Source organism: Phalacrocorax carbo, chromosome 7 (assembly GCF_963921805.1).
Source record: "Phalacrocorax carbo chromosome 7, bPhaCar2.1, whole genome shotgun sequence".
In the NCBI taxonomy this organism is placed as follows: domain Eukaryota; kingdom Metazoa; phylum Chordata; class Aves; order Suliformes; family Phalacrocoracidae; genus Phalacrocorax; species Phalacrocorax carbo.
The window spans coordinates 44,995,275-45,013,816 of NC_087519.1; the positions used below are offsets into that span (position 1 = coordinate 44,995,275).

Sequence of the window (18,542 nt, forward strand, 5' to 3'; positions counted from 1 at the left end):
CATTCTCTTTGGCACAGCTGTCATATTATACTAAGCCAGTTACTTCCCTTTAATCCTAATTAATACTCTCTCTTTCCACTCTGAGCCAGGTCCTCTGGTCAGCAGTAATTCCGAGGGGTCTGCTGCTGTTCTCCCGGCAGGAGCCTTCTGTCTTCAGGCAGCCTGTTCCTTTGTGCTCCTTCCATGAAGGAGCAGCTGAAATAATGAATGAAACGTTTCTGATACTAAAGAGAACTCCTGGCATCTGCCCCAGCAGAAGAAACCAACGTATCATTCATTAAAGATGTCCATACTGGCACAGGGAACACATGAGTGCAGGACGATGCCAGTTCAGAGTTGCTATCAGAGGGACAGGGAGAGGGAGAGGTCTGCCCCTGCCAGGTACAGACTCTTGCCCTGCCTGCCAAATCCATCCCAGCCCCTGGGTTGCCCCGAGGGTGCTAGCTCATCTCCTGTGCAGCCTGGGAGAGATGCCACCGGACCTCTTCCAGCTTGGGCTGCATTTCAACCCCAGGCCTCTAAGTAATGTACAAAATAAATATATTTTGTGGGAGGGAGGGAGGGAGGGAGGGAGGGAGGAAGGGATACAAGCTGAGATCTAGTATCTAGATGTCATGCTCTTTTTGGTAGTGCTGATACAGGTATTATTTTATTCTCCACATTTTTTCAAATCGTGTGATTTACTACAGTTTGCGAACACACACAGTAACTAAAAGTTATTAAATATAGCTGATTTTAAAGGACAATGTGTATTTAACAAATGCTATATATATGTTATGTCAACACTGCAAATATTATACCATATATTTTATAGTTTTAGACTGCTATTAATGGGGACAAACAACATGTTTGTAGTCTGAGAGTACTGAAATGGTTTGGTCTCTATTTTCTTCTAATTATAGAATTTCATATTTACTCAAAATAGATCTCCATCTAGTGCATGTTATGAAATATTTCATTCCGAACACAAGTACAAGATAAATGTGGTTGGAGTGGATCTTGACTTGCATCAAGAAATCAAAGCAGGCATGAAGGGAAGAGAGTACGGTATGTCAAACAGCATTTTTTTAACTGTGCAGAAAGTACTGATTAAAAGATGCTGGTTTTGCACTTCAGTAGAGAAAACTGTGGGTATGTGGATGTGATGGACTGTTATAATATTAGAAATAATTAGAATTAACACACTTTTTCTTACTTCTTAAAGAACATGTATTTCTGTGGAATGGTACAAGTGCACGGTGATGCTGTGAGCGACACTGAGCAGTATGCGGTGCACGGCTGGGTGGTTTCTTCTGCCCACGGCTTGTAGCCGTACCCAAGCAGGGCACTGTTCACAGCTGGCAAGCGTGCTGCATCATGTGTTACTGTCACTCAGGGGACGCTCTGTCTCACACAAACCTAGCTCAGCCAGGGTTTTCCCATCCCACTCACGACAGGAGAGGGCTGGTGATTCTTGCCGCAGCTGCAAAAGGGCGCTGTGCAGCCTGCGAACGTCCGTTTTGCCTGTGCTCCCTGCCAGAGCCAGGCGGCAAAAGCGAGGGGAGAAGGGAAGCTGGCTGCAGCACTGTGTGGCAAGCCGAACATCAGTGACAAATGAGGAGGGTCCAGTTTAGCGAGCGTTCCTTGACCTGCCCGTCTACTACCAACAGCCAAATATCGTCAGCACTTCTTCATCCCAGGAGCACCCGGTCCCTTTCCTATTGACAAAAATACCCTGAAAACATCTCATTCTGTCTCACACTCTCTCGTCTGCAGCTCCTTTCTGGAGCCCAGCACTTCTAGCTCATCCACCATCTCTTTTGGCACCCAAGGATCTTCCCAGCCCACAGAAACTGCACAGCTTTGTGGCTGTCAGGTTTTGTTCAGCAACAGTGTATCTTGCTGTGACTATTGCTGGGGCAAGATGGGTCGACCTTATGTTGGTATCTGTGGCATTATGCAAATTTTTGCATCTATGAAAGTTACCCAGTTAAGTTGTGTTCCTTAAATGTCTCAGGGTTTCTCAGAAATTGCCTCTGAGCTGATGCTCACTGCTCTAACCAGCACATGCCCAGCTTAGCTGCATGCGCCGCCGAGCAGCCCGGCTGATGGCTGAATGCCACGAATCTTGGTGTTTGAGGAAGACCTTCTCTCAGGAGAATCATGCTTTACTGGGTGAGCAGGAAGACCTGTCTCCATGTCAGCTGTCAGCCAAGGAGCAGCAAATCAGTAAGTTGAGTAACAAACCTCCAAAACTAGGGTTTTGCTGCTCAAGAGTTCTAGAAGTATGTGAAACCGATGCTGCTCAGCCAACTGTGGTGTGGATTTCACTGTGTAAGTTAGCACTGATGGCTGAGAAATGGAAGTCAGCATATGTAGCTAAGCCTTTTAAAAGGCTTCAGAGGTAATCCATTGATCTGCTAACGAATGTCAAGGTTTTTTACCAAACAACCACTTGGGAACTGAATTTGTGTAATTATTGTTTCTGCTCCTTTATGGTTTGCAAAATGTTGGGGATAGCAAATACTTTCCAGAAGACTGGAAACGTTCTTGATGTCTGATGCCTCTACTGGAAATCTTTGAAATAGTCTGCAAGAATGTGGTTAAAGCGATACAGTCAGCCCCAAGTACTTCAGTTGCCTTCCTGTGAGGAGCTGATAATGACAGTTATTGAAGACACTGTTGGACTGGATGAACCTCAGACACATTTTTATGTCCCTTTGCCTTTGATGGCATCTAAAGCCTGAGGCAGTCTGTGTTCTCCAGAAGAGCTTGATACAGAGGAGTCACTTGCATCATCTTGATTTGTGCAACGTTTTCCTAGTAGAGGTGCAGATCTTTGTGCAATAACAACAGCTTGCAAAAATTACTTTTTGTGGAAGCTCTAGAAATAATCAACAGATCTCAGTAGTCCAGGGCCATAGGCAGGAGGAGGAAGGAGCAGTGCACTGCTTCACTTTGTCTTGATTTGCTCTTATTTAGTACATGCCCCCAAAGGACATCCTTGAGCTTTTCCATGCCTCTGACAGTGATGCCAAAAGCAACAAATACCTCTAGCAAGCATCTGAATGCCCTGAAAACCAATGAGTTTTATCATCAACCCAGATCTGGAGCAACTCTAGTGAATAAATGCTGTTTTTCTAGATTTGATTGGGTGTGTGGCAGATAACTACTTTGCCCAGTACAGCTGGTAAGATGCCTTAATGACTCCGTGCCCAGGAAGAGCAGCAACAATAGATTCAGATGGCAACAAGTAACTTTTGTTCAGCCCTTAGCCACGTAGATACGTAGCCAACATTAGTCATCTGGAGTACACAGAAAGCCTCTGGAAGCTTCACAGGAGAGCTGTTGATGTTCCTTGTTCTTCAGAGGTCCCTCAGCAGCATCCCCCAAGAAAATGCGGTGAAACGAGTAGTTTAATTGTCGGGAATAGCATGTTGCCACCAAAGAGCACATTTCTTCCAGCCTTGAATCTGCTTTTTCATTTTCTCTCTCTAAGCCAACAGTATCGATCACCTCGGTGTGCTCTGCCCTTGCTGTGCTGATGAGTTAACTCCCATTGTTCCCTGGAAGCACATGCCGGCGGGGACCTCATCACTCCGATCACTATCAGTCCTTGTTGGACGCTGCATTCCTTTAGGATAAAGCTTTAGAAGGGCTTTTGTGGGATCCATCAATGAGGCAAACAGGTCTGACAGCCCCAAGAGCCCAGCATCACTCAGGCTAACCCAGCCGCACTGTGCTGAGGCAGTGATTGCTTTCCTTTTTTTCACTAGCTTGTGAGCACATTTTGCAGCTTCTTTTTTGTTAATTCTTGCAAAAGCTCTCCTTCCTCTCTGGAGCAGAATGGCACAGGAGTTCGAGCTAAATCCTTAAATGGGGTATGGAGTTTTTCTGGCATTTATGTATATTAAATACAGGTTTAACTCTCTGGCTGGAGTGGACCACCACGCTGGGGTCAGCGAGTCCAAAGCAGTGACTGGTGTGAGTGGGGCAAGGCTTCCCTCCCCAGGAGGACGTGGACCCCCCGTGGCAGCAGACACGGCAGAGGTGGGAGGCTTGCCTGTCACCTTTCCAGAGGAGCAGTGGGGAGGATCAGGTGGACGGTCCCACGTCCCCCACCCAGAGCCCACAGGGGCTGGAGCTCATGGGGAAAAGGGTTTGCGCCCAGTTATGGTCCAGCGTGCAATGGAAGGTGGAGCTCAGCTCAGCGAGTGCTGCCTGGTGCAGGGTGCAGAGCTCAGCTCTCTTGGGTGACCTGCAGCAGCCAAAGCACTCCCCTGTGCAGCTGTACTGGGGATCAGCAGTAAATGCACTTGCATTACATTAAAATTACTTCCTCAAATATATTTGTTTGTATTCATGTTTTCCTTACTTAAATTGAGCCCATTTCAGCATATACGTGCCCATTCATGTGCATCTGTACATGTATGTCTGATCACAACTGCCAGCATATTTGGGTCTGTATAACTGTTATCCAGAGTCTGGAAATACTTTGCACATTCACAGTTATGTGCAGGAAAGGAATCCTGTGCAGTGCAAACTCTGCGTAACCTCTGTAGTGTCTGGAGCAACAATAAAGAATTTGGGATTGGGAATTTACCGCACTGTTATTTATTGGAATTGCATTCCTAAGAGGACAAACCAGGGCCTTGTTGTGCTAGGTTCTGCAATTTAAAAAAGCCTTTGCTTTGATGGATTTACGGCCTAGGTGGCATTGTTCTGTTCTTGATTACAAGTTGTTTTTCAGAAAACAAGTCCAGTTTATTAAATTATCTCCTAAAATAGAAATTTTATGTAGCAAAGTTCCTCTGTGCTTCTGTTCTTAGTATAAAACAAATGCATTGACTTCTGTAGTTGAAGTTGCACATACTAAAGAAGAACATAAAGTTTCTTTAATTTTGTTTTATATTCTTTGTGTAGTTTTGTATGAAAGTTGGGATTATGTGACCATCTTGTGGCTGTAACACTTGTCAGTTCATTCAAATGAATGTCTTAATTTCTTATTTATTATCACAAAGTTTATTGGTTTGTTAGTGGCAATACCCAAATTTAGAATGCCTGGAAGGTGAACTCACCTCTAACCCTCGACATTGGAGAAATCACACAGAAAGCAGCTGCAGATCGCCAGGTTCACAAGCGCTCCCGTTTATTTGTCTGTGTGTTTCAGAGATTATTTTTAGCTTGTTTTTCATATCATGATGCAAATGTAAAGTAAGCCTTATTTTGCAAAAGCTTGGAAGTGACTTTGAAGCGTAAGAATCTGTCGGGAAGTGTATTTGAAAATCTCAGCCGTTCTCAGAGCAACAGCGAACAATACAAATTTTGTACAGGCAGGTGACTTGTGAAGATGGGAGTCATGTTAAGAAAACGTAGAAGGAAATCATGCAGTTCTGGGGCGCGCACATTCACGGGGCCAGTGAGTTAGAGACTTTTACAAAGCCACCTTGTTCTTCTCCCAGTTTCAGTGGGCTTTCATTTAACAAAGAAAGTAGCTGGAAAAATTACCCAGAAATATTTGACCTTCAAAAAGGCCTCTAAGGCACAATTACCTGATGTTCACTGAACTGGTTCATGTGGTTCCCAATCTAAATGACTCTCTAGGTTCACCCATGTGTGAAAAGGGGTCTGATTATGTGGAAGAGGGCAAATGAGAAAAGAAACTTCAGGAAGGAGAGAAATACACCAGGAATTTTACTGGTTATGTTTGCTTCAAGGGAAGGAAAGGGCAAATAAATGTAGCCAACTGGCTTTGAACTTCAAAAGAAAGTAACATAGGAGAGATGTGGGGTATCAGTAGCACTCAATACACGCTGTTCCATAGAGTTAGGTAGGGATTGTAGAATACATCGTACTTGGCTTTCTTAGCCACATAACAAATCCTTTTTTTTCCTCAAGTACACAAAAATATAACAAAAAGCCTGTTTCCCCCCCATGTCTTTTCTTCTGCCCTTCGTTGCTCTGCACACAGGAGATCACTTGGATGTCTGGCCACCAGTGTTCACATCAGGGTCTGGCCATGCCCTTTCTGCAGAATTTCAGCTCTTTCCACTGCATGCTCCTGACACTGGAACAAAGCAAGCGAGTTATCTAGGGCTGCAATCTCCATTAGGCTTTAGGGAAAATACTTTTTTAAGGAAATAAATTCCATGGTTGACACAAAAGTGCCTCTACCATGCACTCTTTTCAGTGGAAGGTATAGCCAGGTGCACGTAAAAGTATGACTTTAATAGTTCAGTATTGGCAGAGACACAAAGCAGCATTTTGTGTGCTGCGCCTCTGCTCTGAACTGCCAGCAGAATTGCATGGGTGCGCAGAGAGGCAGACCCTCATACGGTGTGAAAACAGCAACACCTGAAAACTTGAAGACTTCTTGAAACTAGGGAATTGGATTTCCATCTTTGATGAGAGAGCACAGTGTGCAATGGGAAGTGCGATTGTACGGAAGCAAATATTTCTAAATAATCTTGGAACATCAAGACTTTCATGAATAAAAGCAAGTAGTCAGTACCCCTTCTGTCTGCATTATCTAACAAAAGGAAAAAATTCTCTGAGGCAGGGTAGAAAGGTGAGAGCATCAACATGATAATTGTACCATTGAAGCAGTTTTCCATTATTTGACCAAGTATCTTTGTAAAAAAAAACAATCAGATTTCACATTGGAGATAGTGGCTTGGAAATTGAAACTCTAAATCCAGACAGGTAACGATCAGAATTTTTGAGTAGTTCAATGTTTCAATCTTGCTTTGTTAAAATAGCAGTAATCTCCAGTATCCATGGGGCATCATAGCCAGCTCTGCCTGAGAAGTCCTTTGAAGACAGGTTTTGACCGTGTCCCACTGTGGTCTGCAGCGTGTGTCTGATTTATGGTTGAAATCTTTCTCTTTGGGGACTTTGGTCATGGTTTACTAAGCATGAGCAGGCTCATAGTCCAAGGCAAGGCATTGGCACCTGGAACTGCAGATAGGTGTCTAAATCCCAAATCAAATGCGAAGGTGCCCTGTGAGTGTAGCACCTGCCAGCACAGCTCCTGTGGTGGTCAGCAATTGCCACCATGTATGGCTCTGCCACAGCGCGCCCTGCGTTTCCCAGCCCTGTTCCCACTGGGACTCACACTCCTGGCTCTTCACTGCATCTCGCTGCTGGGCCAAGACCCTCAACATTCCTGGGGTGAGACCCCGTGGCAGTGCCGCTCCCAGCAGTGCTGTGGCACTTGGCGGAGCACCTCCAGCCAGAGGCTGCATGCTGCACAGCCGCTCACCTTAGCGCTGAGACACGACGGGAGTGAGCAAGATGTGGGGCTTGCGGCCTTTCAGGCAGAGGCTTAATTGGAGCCCCGCTTGCCAGTGACGAGCTCTATCTAACCAGCAGGTCACTGGGTGAAAGAAGGTTGCCTGTAGGCTGAGGCACCCACCTCCAGGAGGCAGTTCATGTCTGTGGATGATGCCTCCAGGGTAAGCAGGAGACGGTGGTGGCAGGTGGGCAGAGATACAGTGAAATGTGGAGCAATTCCTGAGCGCAACTATCCCAAAAGGATGGAAATATTGCACCTTTCTTGTTGACATGAGATTTTTCCATTTGGTGCTATGTGGCTCAACATGCCAAGTTCAAATTTGGATCTAAAGCATTAGACTCGAGTTTCCACAGAATTCTGGGACTTTGGAAATGTCCTGCTGTTTTTCAGCACAAACTCATGAACTTGGAATAAAATGTTGGGGAAAAAACAGAACAGATGAAAAATAAGTGCTCATGTAAGATCTGAAGGCTGAGGCGGTCTCAAAGCAGTGGTCTTTCATCTGTGTTTGGTTTCCATCAAATGCAGGAGCAACTCTGAGCAGGACTTGCCTCAGTTTAGGGAGGCAGAAAAAAATCAGAATACATTGTAAATAAAAGAAGAACCCTGAATAAGAACTTTTTCAAAAAGCCATTTCTTTTCCTAGATAAGACATCCAGATCAAAAGTGAAGGGTGATTCAGAAGAGCACTCAAGCACATGGTTACAACAGCTCCCAGGCTCCTTCTGACTGGAAGGCCAGTTTAGTTTCAGCTCATAGCAGCATAAATATGGGATGGTGTGGAGTTTGTCAGGCTCAATTCTCTTCCTTTGGAGGCTAAAGACACACATGTCCATGCTCCTGAATTCATGCCCATTCTGGAAATTTGTTTGCCTGATCCTTAAATTTATGTGTTCCTCTTGGTCTACACAAAGTGCACCAAGCTCTACCAAGCCCATGGCAGTTAGCTGTGGGCCACAGATGGATGCCTCAGCTTACTGGAGAGACAGCGTGGAAGTGTTCTGCCTTCCTGCAATGCGTGCTGCTTGTTAACAGCTGATCCCAGAAAGGAGCTGACATAAGGGCACTGAGGAGCATGGCTTTATAGAAATGCACTCCCTGCAATTCTGACTGAAAGGGTATGTGCTGAGTAGTTAAACTACAGCAGCGAGACTGAAATATTTGAGAGGTTTCTACTGGAGCCTGCTTTTAACCATCTGCAGCCCTGTTTGGAAAAGGAGTGTAGTTAGTACATGCTTTGAGCTCAAATTTGCACTACTTTGGTCTGGGAGGAAGAATGGAAGAAATGTTCTGAGAGCAAATTCCACGTACGTCTTCTGCCATCTGCTAATAGCATGTGTAAGCAGCTCTGCTGCCAGAAACAGAGGAACAAAGATAACATCGTTGTGGAGAAAATTGCACTGCTCTGAAAATGAGACTCTTATTCCAGATGACTTGATAGCTCAGCACCCGCTGGGGACGAGTCTGCTCACGGACACTTGCATACACCCAAGGTAACGTTGCTCAAAGTACCATGAGCCCTTACAGGGGCAACGTCGTTTCTGCTGAGCCTAAAGAGCAAGTAAGTTTTATCATCCATTCAGTATGATGGCCTTGTTGGAATCCCAGAAATGAAATTATTTAGGGCGGGAGGAAGGGCAAAAGCTGAAGAGAAGCTTTGCCACCAAGGCCACATGCACGCAACTTGCAGAAAAAAATATGGCGAGTCCAGGCAGCAGTGAAACACCGAGGAAACTGTCAGAGTTAACCTTCCCATGTCTTTTTGCATCATGTCATTTGCGTGATGCACGTGTCATTGCCCCCTCTAACACTGCAACAACGGCAACGGGATCGGAGCCGCCCCAGTCCCAAAGCATGAGCTGCGTGCCTGTGGCCGGCAGCGTGCCGGGCTGCCTCCCTCCTGCTGCACAGTGGGTATGCAGGGCAAGGGGTAACCATGAAAAACGAGATTTGCAGGTGTGATCTCTGAGGTCTAACACAGTGTCTCTCTGCACTGTGCGGCTGTCACGGTAGAGTCAACACAGAGAAATTCTACGCAGTACCATTCTTCAAACCCCTCTGTTGCGCACTGGTTTGCAATGGCTGGGTTACAGGTGAGACTGGTTATCAGGAAGGAAAATGATGAAACAAATTGTGCAAAACATGCAGGTAACGTGTCAAAAAAGGAATAAAAATGACAACAGGATTTTTGTTTGTTTGATACAGCCTGTTAGAAAAGACCCCAGTAAATAGCACTGTCTGTATTTCTGCTTGCAGTCAGCTGAGCTTCATCCTCTTCCAGGACTCTGTCTGTGATATTTCAGAAAAAAATGTTATTAGTAGATTTCAGAAGTGTTTAAATTTCAGTGTGGAGCTGGTGCAAGGACTGTCTGGTTGGTCTGACAATCCTCTCAAAGGCAGAACAATGAGGAAAAAGATCTGCGTTTTCCTTAGCAGACTGTAGTGTATATTTAAATATTACTGCTGGAGCAGGAGGGGACATGAAATACAAGGTGGGTTTCTGCATGGCTCACGCTATTTTTGTGGCCCCCTTTTCTGCTTGGAAAACTTCCTTGGTTTTTCAGTGGCATCTGTAGCGCTGGAAACTGGCACCAAGTTTCCTGCTTGATGTTACATTATGAAATATTTAATAGCATTTTTAAGAGGGAATGGGAGCTGTTTATAAACAGCTTTTGCATCTTTCACGTTTCTTATTTCCCTGTTAGTGTTAGAGTAATTGTATTTGTGGCAGTGCTAGAAGAATGCAGGAATGGCACTACCTGGAGTCATGTGGTTGCCGCAGATCTCCACTGTGTGATCCACCACGCCAGCCCTGGCTCTGTGCGCCCTGGACTCCCAAATCTCTGGGTGAGTCAGGCAGCCATGATGTATGTGCAGGGTATGCAAAGTTTCTACCAAAGATGTGTAAGCTCCTGGTTCTTGCATCACTCCTAAAATTCTAGTATAATAAAGTAATAAAATCCTAAAATAGTATTACAGAGTTCCTTGGGAAAGTTCTTACATGTGTTATTGCATGTGCCAGTGAATTGCACATTCTTTCTGGACCTACTAAAACTTCTCTGGCTGAAATTCTCTTGGTGAGAGATGTGAATTCATCATTCCCAAATGGCAGCATGTTCTTCTCATGAAAACCAAATGGTCTGGTGACAAGAAAACACCAAGCAAATCCCCCAGATCTGAAGATGTCTTTATTTTTTATTCCAAGCAAGCAGTCATGTCCCTGGAGAGGTGAAGTCTTGTGCTACTCTCCATCCTCTCAGTGCTGAGAAGTTGTCTTTTGAAGGGCCCCAACCCTATATCCCACGAAGCCCCAGGCCCACTGTGAGGGAGGGACAAGCCCAGCAGGCGGAGGGAGGGCCAGTGGCATGCAGGAGGGGCTTGAGGGGAATGAGCGGGGCCAGGCGGGCATGGGAGAGGGAGCAGATGCCACCATGGATGGAGCCTGGGAGGCCAGTGTCCATGTCAAGGGGCAAAGAAAGAAGGCAAGAAACGGCACAGTGGCAGAGAAAGAGGGGAAGGAGAAGAGGAAAAAGGAACACTGTAGTCTTGGGGCAAGGAGAGGCACCAAGGAAATGAACATGGTCATCATGACATGAAAATTGTCGTCTGTTGATGTTGTCCTACCTTTCAGGCTTCACCACTCCTCCTTGTACCCAGGCTTTCCCATTCCTCTTCTCCTAGAAGCTGTCCCTAGCCCTCCTGAGCTTACCTACCAGAGCTGAAAGGACATGCTATGTCACAATGCACATCCATCCATGAATCAGACTTTTCTTCATCTGTGGCCTACTTAATACAGGCAAAGGTGGCTAAAGGATATTAACAACTGTCAAACTGCCAGGTAAATCTGCTAGTTTGAGGACTAATATAATGGCAGCTCTTCAAAAGTAAACATCCATTTACAGCAGGATTGTAAAAATCTTTGAGGCACTCGACAGCAAGTTGTCTGTGGCTTTTTACCCTTGTATCTCCAGGAGTTATTGCTCAATCTGAGGGAGTAAGTGGTGTTTTGTGTGAACCGAGAGGTAATCGTGAGCAGCTACTTAAATAGCCCTAATTATATTTAGAGAGACTGTTCTCTGAAAGCAGCTAGATTCTGTGAATAAACATATTGCCACAGGTGATCACCTGATCTGTGGATAGGGGCCTAAAAAAAGCCAGTTTGCTAAGTTTAAGTACCTCAAAATAAAGCTGAGCAGACACCAGACGCCAATAGCTGTGCCTGCTCCGTGCACGCACGCTACCAAAAGCAGCATTGTACAGGGCCTTTGTAGTGGAGGAGAGTGCAGCTCAGGTCCTTGTGGCATTGCAGTTGACCACATAATGTTTAGCCAGCCTGTAATGCACTCCTGAGGGGTCTAGTGGACTTAAAATATAGGCCTTTAAATACCACATGGACAAAGAAAGATGAAGTGACTAGGGCCTGTGAACGGGGGCATGGAGAAACCCAACAGCTTATTTTGCTTAATCCTTTTGCAAACATACTCAATGTCTGCTGAAGTCCAGCTGCAGCCCCTACCCTGGCGAGCGCCGCCCCATGCAGCCGGCCTGGGGCTCCCTGGGGGACGGTGGGTACCCGCTCCCCACCCAGAGCCAATGGGGCTGGGTGGGCACAGCCTCGGCCCCGAATGTATCCCCTGGTGGATAATGCCCAGAGGCTGTAAGACCTTGTGGGGCACCTGAAGATGTGCACTTTCTTTCTCTGGACAGGGTCTCTCCACCAAAGGTGCCCACCTGGGAGCCAGGGATGTGGCTTATGCTGCCCCTGGCCGCCCGGCTGCGCCTGAGCATTGGGAGGATCCAGAGGACCATCCCTGCGCAGCTCAGACCGGCAGTACTATCGCTCCACAGCTCAGCCATGTCTCCAGGAGGTAGGATTGGACAGCAGGAGCCCTCTCCAGCCTCCTGGTAAAGCTTGGTGCTTCAGGTGGAGCTGAACTCCATCCTGCTCATGAGTACCACCAGCCTGGAGCCTGGCCTCTGAGAGGGCTGGGACCTGCTTGGCTCTGCCGAGCCTGCTGCCTGACCAGGGAGGTCAGCAAGTCCTGGGGGGACACCGAGAAACAGCGGCCTGCTGGCATTTGTTTGCAGCAGCTGGGCAGTGAGCTGGCAAGCGGGGCTCAGGCAAGCGGGGCTCAGGCGAGCAGGGCTCAGGCAAACAGATCTCAGCGCACAGGACCCAGCTTCCAGCTTGGCTGCAGCACTACACTGCCAGAATTTTTGAAAGAGAAAGTCTGTGACGAAGGGGACAAACGTGAAGCTGTTTAACGTCTGTGAGGGTTGAAGAGTTCACAGTGGCAGCTGAGATAACGCCGTGCCTGGCTCCGGGCCCAAGCCCTCCCTGTACTGCCGGCCTTCTCCTCCTCCTGGAGTGAGCGCCCAGCTGCCTCACCCCACCATTAACCACGTGTAGCTTAAAATTAACAGCTATGCATAAAATCGGTACATAATTATTATATATTATGACAAGGAAGTACAGTAGGTCTAGAAATAAACTCTGCCTTTTGGAACAGCTAGAAAAAAGTCTTAATATTCATGGTAGTCAGTCACGTTTTCTTCCTCTTTGTTCTGTTTTGATCAATAATTGCTTTCATCTCTCCTTGTGCACAGCTGCATGAGGAGGCATGCTCAGAGCCCCGGCCCCCTTCCCCAGGGCACTCAATCCTGCTGACAGCGCAGGGGACACCAAGGAGGCACCATCTCCACGGTGGCTCCTCCAGACAGGTGATGATGATGCCAGTTGCCTCACAGGAAGCACCTGGCGTTGCCCTGGACAAGACAGGTTCACCTTGTGTGCAGCACCTACCCATTTTGGCACCAGCCATCTCGCCATCAACCTGGGCTTACAGGACTCCTGTGACCTGTGTCCCCCTGGCAGGCACCAGCTCCTGCTGCTGCTTTCTTCGCTGCCATGTGACCATGGCAAAGGTCCTCCCCACCCACTGCTGGGCTCCTGGCTTTTCCCCTTCTCCTTCAGCTCCCTGTCTCTGAATGTTTCTCCACATCGCTCCCCTCCAGTATCATCCTGGTGTTTGTCTCTGGACTTGGGCTCGCTCTGCAGGGAGCCATGAGCTCTTTGGTTGCAGCAGAGGGATGGGGAACATACCCTTGTGGCAACTCTTAAAGCTGGCACAGACTGGTAAGTCTAAAGACATTTTTCCAAGGAAATTCAGGACAGTCCCAAGTAAAAGGTGCAGCAGAGTATTGCCATCGACACTTGGCTACCACCAGCGCCAGCTCCAGGCAAAGGAACGGCTGGATGAGGCTGCCATCTGCAGAGGGTAAAAGCCTCACGAGTCCTTTTAGCAAACTCTTCTGATGTCCCAGGGCTTTAACTAGAAACTGCAGCTGCAGACAGCTGGAAACTGTGCAAGACGGACAGCACCGCCCACTTGCTCCATCACTCAGAGCCACGGGCACAGCTCCCCGCTGCCCCCCGCTGCCCCCCAGCCCCACCGCCTCCCTGCAGCGCAGAGGAGACACGGGAGGTTCAGCTCCTACCAAAACAAGGACGAGCTGCGCTGCTCGGAGCAATGGCTGAGCTTGCCCAGCACTTAGCCTATACCAGCCTATTGGCTTGCACGCAAGAAGTGCAGAATTCAGTCAACTTTCTGATTCTTTTTTTTTTTTAACACTTGTAAAAGAAGTCCTTAGGAATACAATTTAAAATACACTTTTTGACAGCAAACTTTTAAAGTCATTTTACAGAATTGTTTTAGAGCACTTGTGGAATTACAGTTGAGGTAACTCAGGAAAGAAATACAGATGGAAGGGAAAAAACAGTATAGCCATTCAAACAATAATAAGGTGGGAATAAGAATAAAAGTAAGTTTTAGAGAGGTGAGTACTACGTACCAGATCAATGAAGGATTGGCACGAGTCCTCTGGATGATCTGAGTTTGTCGGGGTCTTCAGTCAGAGCAGCCCTTGCACCTGGCTGTTGCAGCAGATCAGGGCCGGTTTCAGATGGGTGTGGAGCTGTGCTGGTCTGTGTTACACAGGTTGCACTCACGGCTCGGAGGCTCTCTCAGCCCTGCTATCTCGCTGCTTACGGCTTGACGCAACGCCAATATCACCTCAGGCTGTAGGGCGAAAAAGTCCATTGAACAACATTGCCTCTTTGCTAGACAAAGCCCAGAAAGATGACTCACACCTGGCATGACTTCATGCCTGGACATCAATCAGCGGATTTCCAAGATAATAGGTAAAGAGACAATTACGAATCAAAATATCTGGTGTTTCCTTTGCACACCACAGAAGCTTTCAGCAGAGCTTTGTGCATGTTGCACCGAGCAGGAGAACAGCACTGCATACTCTCATTGGCTAAAATCTGTGCCATTAGAGGACAGCTGAGTCTAGTTATAACTTTGTGAAACTGTAATGAAAAACACAGAGAATACCAGAACACAGTAAGATCCAGTGAAGCTGCAGGCATGAACCCAACATGCTAAGGAAGTCACTGCTTAAATAAGGACGCTGTTCAGCAGGACGTCTTTTCTGATGCTATTCCTGAGACCAGAGACCCACGACGTTAGAGTCAGCGTATGAAAGCAGATCTGTCTCCCTGCTTGTTTACACAGACTCTCACACCTGTGTCAGTGATCACTCGGAGCAGTGGCTCTAAATATCCACAACCAGCGCCACATCCCTCTTTCAGAGAAGTGTTTTGAAACACGCGTCCAGACTTCTCAGCAAGAAGCGACAATTATCAGAAGGGGAATAGCAACACAAAATTAGAAAAAAGCAAGCTATGGTGGAAGGGGTAGACTACCTGACCCTTCAGCTGCATGTCAGAGATTTATCATGCTCTTAACGGCATCTCAGCTACACTTCTGCAGGCAGAAGGCCTAGAGACTGGGTATGTTTCAACAGCTGTGTACTTCCCATAGGTTTAGTCTTGGGGTAGCAACTGTATCTATCTCAGCAATGGCAAGGCCATGTGGTGAAGAGCTGGATCGCTCAAACATGTTTCTTCCCTCTTCATGAATATTTTGAACCCAACCCAGAGACATTTTTTGCTGCCTGGATCCCTGCTAGAGATCAGTCTTGTTTTTCTTCCCTGGCTTCTCTATAATTATAGAGCGTGAAGCTGGTAAATGGGATACAGGATTGCTGCTGGCCAATTCCCTGTGCTGAAGACGTGCAGGCAGAGGCAGGGCAGTTCATACTGACTCTTGTGTTCAGTTCCTTAGTAAATCTATCATGGTGCAGTCGAATGGTGATCATGTGCAGTGGTGGACTGAACCGCACGCCCAAAGCTCTTACAACCGCAGGCTGCGTTCCACATCACTATCTCGGAGGCAGCTGGCCCTAAAGCAAGAACAGATGAGTAGGACACACAGCAGCCTCTGAAAAGCCACACTTTATAGTCTGGTGTATGATGTAACACAGACCATACTGCATCAGACCAAGGCCCCTGTTAGTCTGGCATCCTCTCTCCCAACCCAGCTGCAAGCAGATATCTACGAAACAGTAAGAAAATGGCAAACATATCTGCTATTTTTCCCCTGTTGATCTTCCAGCCTTTAATATTTTCAGTTCAGGGGATTTTGTGAGCTGATTGTGGTCTCTTTGGTAATTCCTGCTGGCTCTATTCCTTGTACTTGTCCACTTTTCCCTCGAGTTCCGGAGAAATTTTTGCATGTTTTTTTGCAAATGCCCTTTGCAAAGCATTCTGCAGGGCTAGTGCTGTTGTATGAGGAATGATCTCCCCTTATTTGCTTTGAACCTGGCTTTTATGATCCTTCACTCCTTGTAGGCACCCTTATCCACCCTGTTTGATGGCTTCTAGCATGTTGCCCTTCTCTGAATCTTTTCCAATTCTAAAGTATCTGTTGGAGATGAGGCGATCAGAACAGCAAACGGTGCTCAATGTGTGGCTGAACCCTGGATTTGTACCATAACTACGTGTTCTGTTTTGGTCTTCTAATAATTGCCAGTGTTAAATTTTGGGGTTTTTTTGACCACTGCAGAGCACTGAGCTGAAGTTTTCACACTGTCTAGCACAAGCTCGAGGCCTTACTCCTGCCCAGTAATGGTCAGCTCATTTTTAATAGGTGAAGCTATATTTAATTCTAGTTACATCACTTTACAGTTATATACATTAAATATAATTTGCTGTTGTCTTGCCCTGTAGCCAGTTTTACTAGGGACTTACACATTTCTTTGGGGTCAACTCTTATTACTGCAATGTATTGAAATAAGTGCCAGTAACCTTTAATGTGCTGGGCTGTAAGCTGCACTGAGTCAGGAGCTGCTAGAAGTCCTGTTCAGTGTTTTCCCTCCAGGGTTAGCAACATCCAAGAGATTCAAGGCAGGAAACTGGAGATGGTTACAGCATCACTCATCCCAGTTTAATTTACTGTAAGATGTAAATCAACACCTTAATCCCACTCTGATAAAAATCTTTATGATTATGATAAAGCTGTTTGGTCAGGCCAAGTAGCCAATTTTAAACCAGTCACTATAATCCCATTTTTCACCAAAGCAGGTGATTTAGTAATCACTGTATATACTAGATCCCACCAGGAAATCATTATTCTACAATGTTAACTGCAACACTAAATTTACTTTGGACTTTGCTAGAATACATGATGGAGTTGTTAGTTTGCTTCATTCTCACATCATAAACTGCACTGACACATAACATACAAAGTTAAGTTTCTTTGCACTGTTACGTGAACAAAAAAGATTAGAGTAGCATCTTCTTCAAGAATGATGAGCAAGCATCTTTACTGAGATGAAGATGGGAAGTCTTGCGGTTAGACACCCACTTAGGAGCCACAGGACTTGGCTTGTTTCCAGTACTGAACAGATTTTTTGCATTATTTTTGAGCCCCAGCTTCCCCATTCAGGAATTTGTGAAGTTCAAGTGATTCATATTTCCTAAATTGATTTCTCCCTTCCTCCTATAACCATTTTGGCTGACTTGGCTTGTTCTTCTTCTCTTGCAACAATTAGATTTAAATATGAGTCAACCTGGAAGAAATCAGTAGCACCGGATGCACTAGCTTTGCTGAAAGAATACCCCCAACTGCATACATTTAAAGAACAAGAGTTTAATTGCGATGTTACAGCACTCTCCGCGTACAAGGTCAACTTCACTTTTCTCAGCTGACACAAATCTGTTCAGTTCAGAAAAGCCAGGGACTCAGCAGGTAACTGCTGCAATGACATTCATTTTCCTCTTGGGTAGGGATACGCAAACCTCCTGTAAAGGAATGACTAGCATTCTCTTCTACTGGTGTGTAACAGCAGCTTTCCAAGGATCAACCCATGTGAACAAAAGAACTCATGAGACAAATACCATAAGCCTCTAGTCCCCTCATTTATTGCCAGGAAACTTTCTTGCTGACATACATAGCGATGAGAACCTCCTTTGCATTCCTCCTGGCACATCTGCTGACACATCTGACTCAGAGATGGCCTCTTATTGTGGACAGGATGGCATTTCTTAGCTTTCACAATAACCAGACATTAAAACATAGATGACTGTACCAGAACAGTCCTTTTTTTTGAACGGCAATGGTAACATTTGGCACATACCTCACGTTTCCAACAAAAAGCCCTCATTGCATTACCCCAGCACAGAGTACAGCATCTGCTTCCCCTTCCTCCTGATGTGCCCATTTCCCACCACACTGTGCAGGGCAGGGCAGGCACTTGCAGCGACTTAGAGTACTGCGGGGGGGGGAACACATCCCCAAGAGGCTGTTGGCACCGTATAGTCAATCCACATCAGCAGACCTGGGTTAGTGACAAGACAGATAAAAGAATAAGGCGCAAAGTCAGCAGACACCCACTGTAGCTGAATCTGTCTGGCTTTTTTAAGGAACCAAAAATCCTGTCTGGTAGTAAACATCTTAAGTTACCACACAGAAAAAGAAAAACAAACAAACCAACCAAACATCAATCACCCAGACAAATCTTTGGGATGGAAAATCTCAAAAGTCTAGATGATATAGACACAGCATGTCTCCTGCCTGGAACAGCTGGGAGCGTTTGTTGGTAGCATGCCTGATCGTGTACTGCTGGTCGGACATGGGGCCAAGCCCACAGCCGTTCCCCCGCCGGCTGCATGATCCCTGTCCCTCCTTCTGGCTGGGGGAGAAGCAGGTGACGCCTGGGTGAGACAACTGCCAGGCATTAGGAAAGACCACTTACGCTATGGTTCATTTCCCAGGCAAGGCATACCTCGTTCCCAGGTGCGAAGCACTGATTGCAGCCAGCGTGTCCACCGCCGTGCTGTGACGGTTCTCAGGAGTGTGGCACC

General features: G+C 46.5%; 1 long non-coding RNA gene across 1 annotated transcript in view; it reads left to right on the forward strand.

Moving 5' to 3' along the window:
- LOC135314390 (uncharacterized) overlaps positions 1-10,228 on the forward strand; it is a 74,406-nt gene extending 64,178 nt beyond the window's left edge. The window contains exon 11 of the long non-coding RNA XR_010373890.1: positions 926-10,228. This is a non-coding gene — a long non-coding RNA (uncharacterized LOC135314390). The remainder of the gene's footprint in view (positions 1-925) is intronic.
- The last annotated feature ends 8,314 nt before the right edge of the window (positions 10,229-18,542 follow it).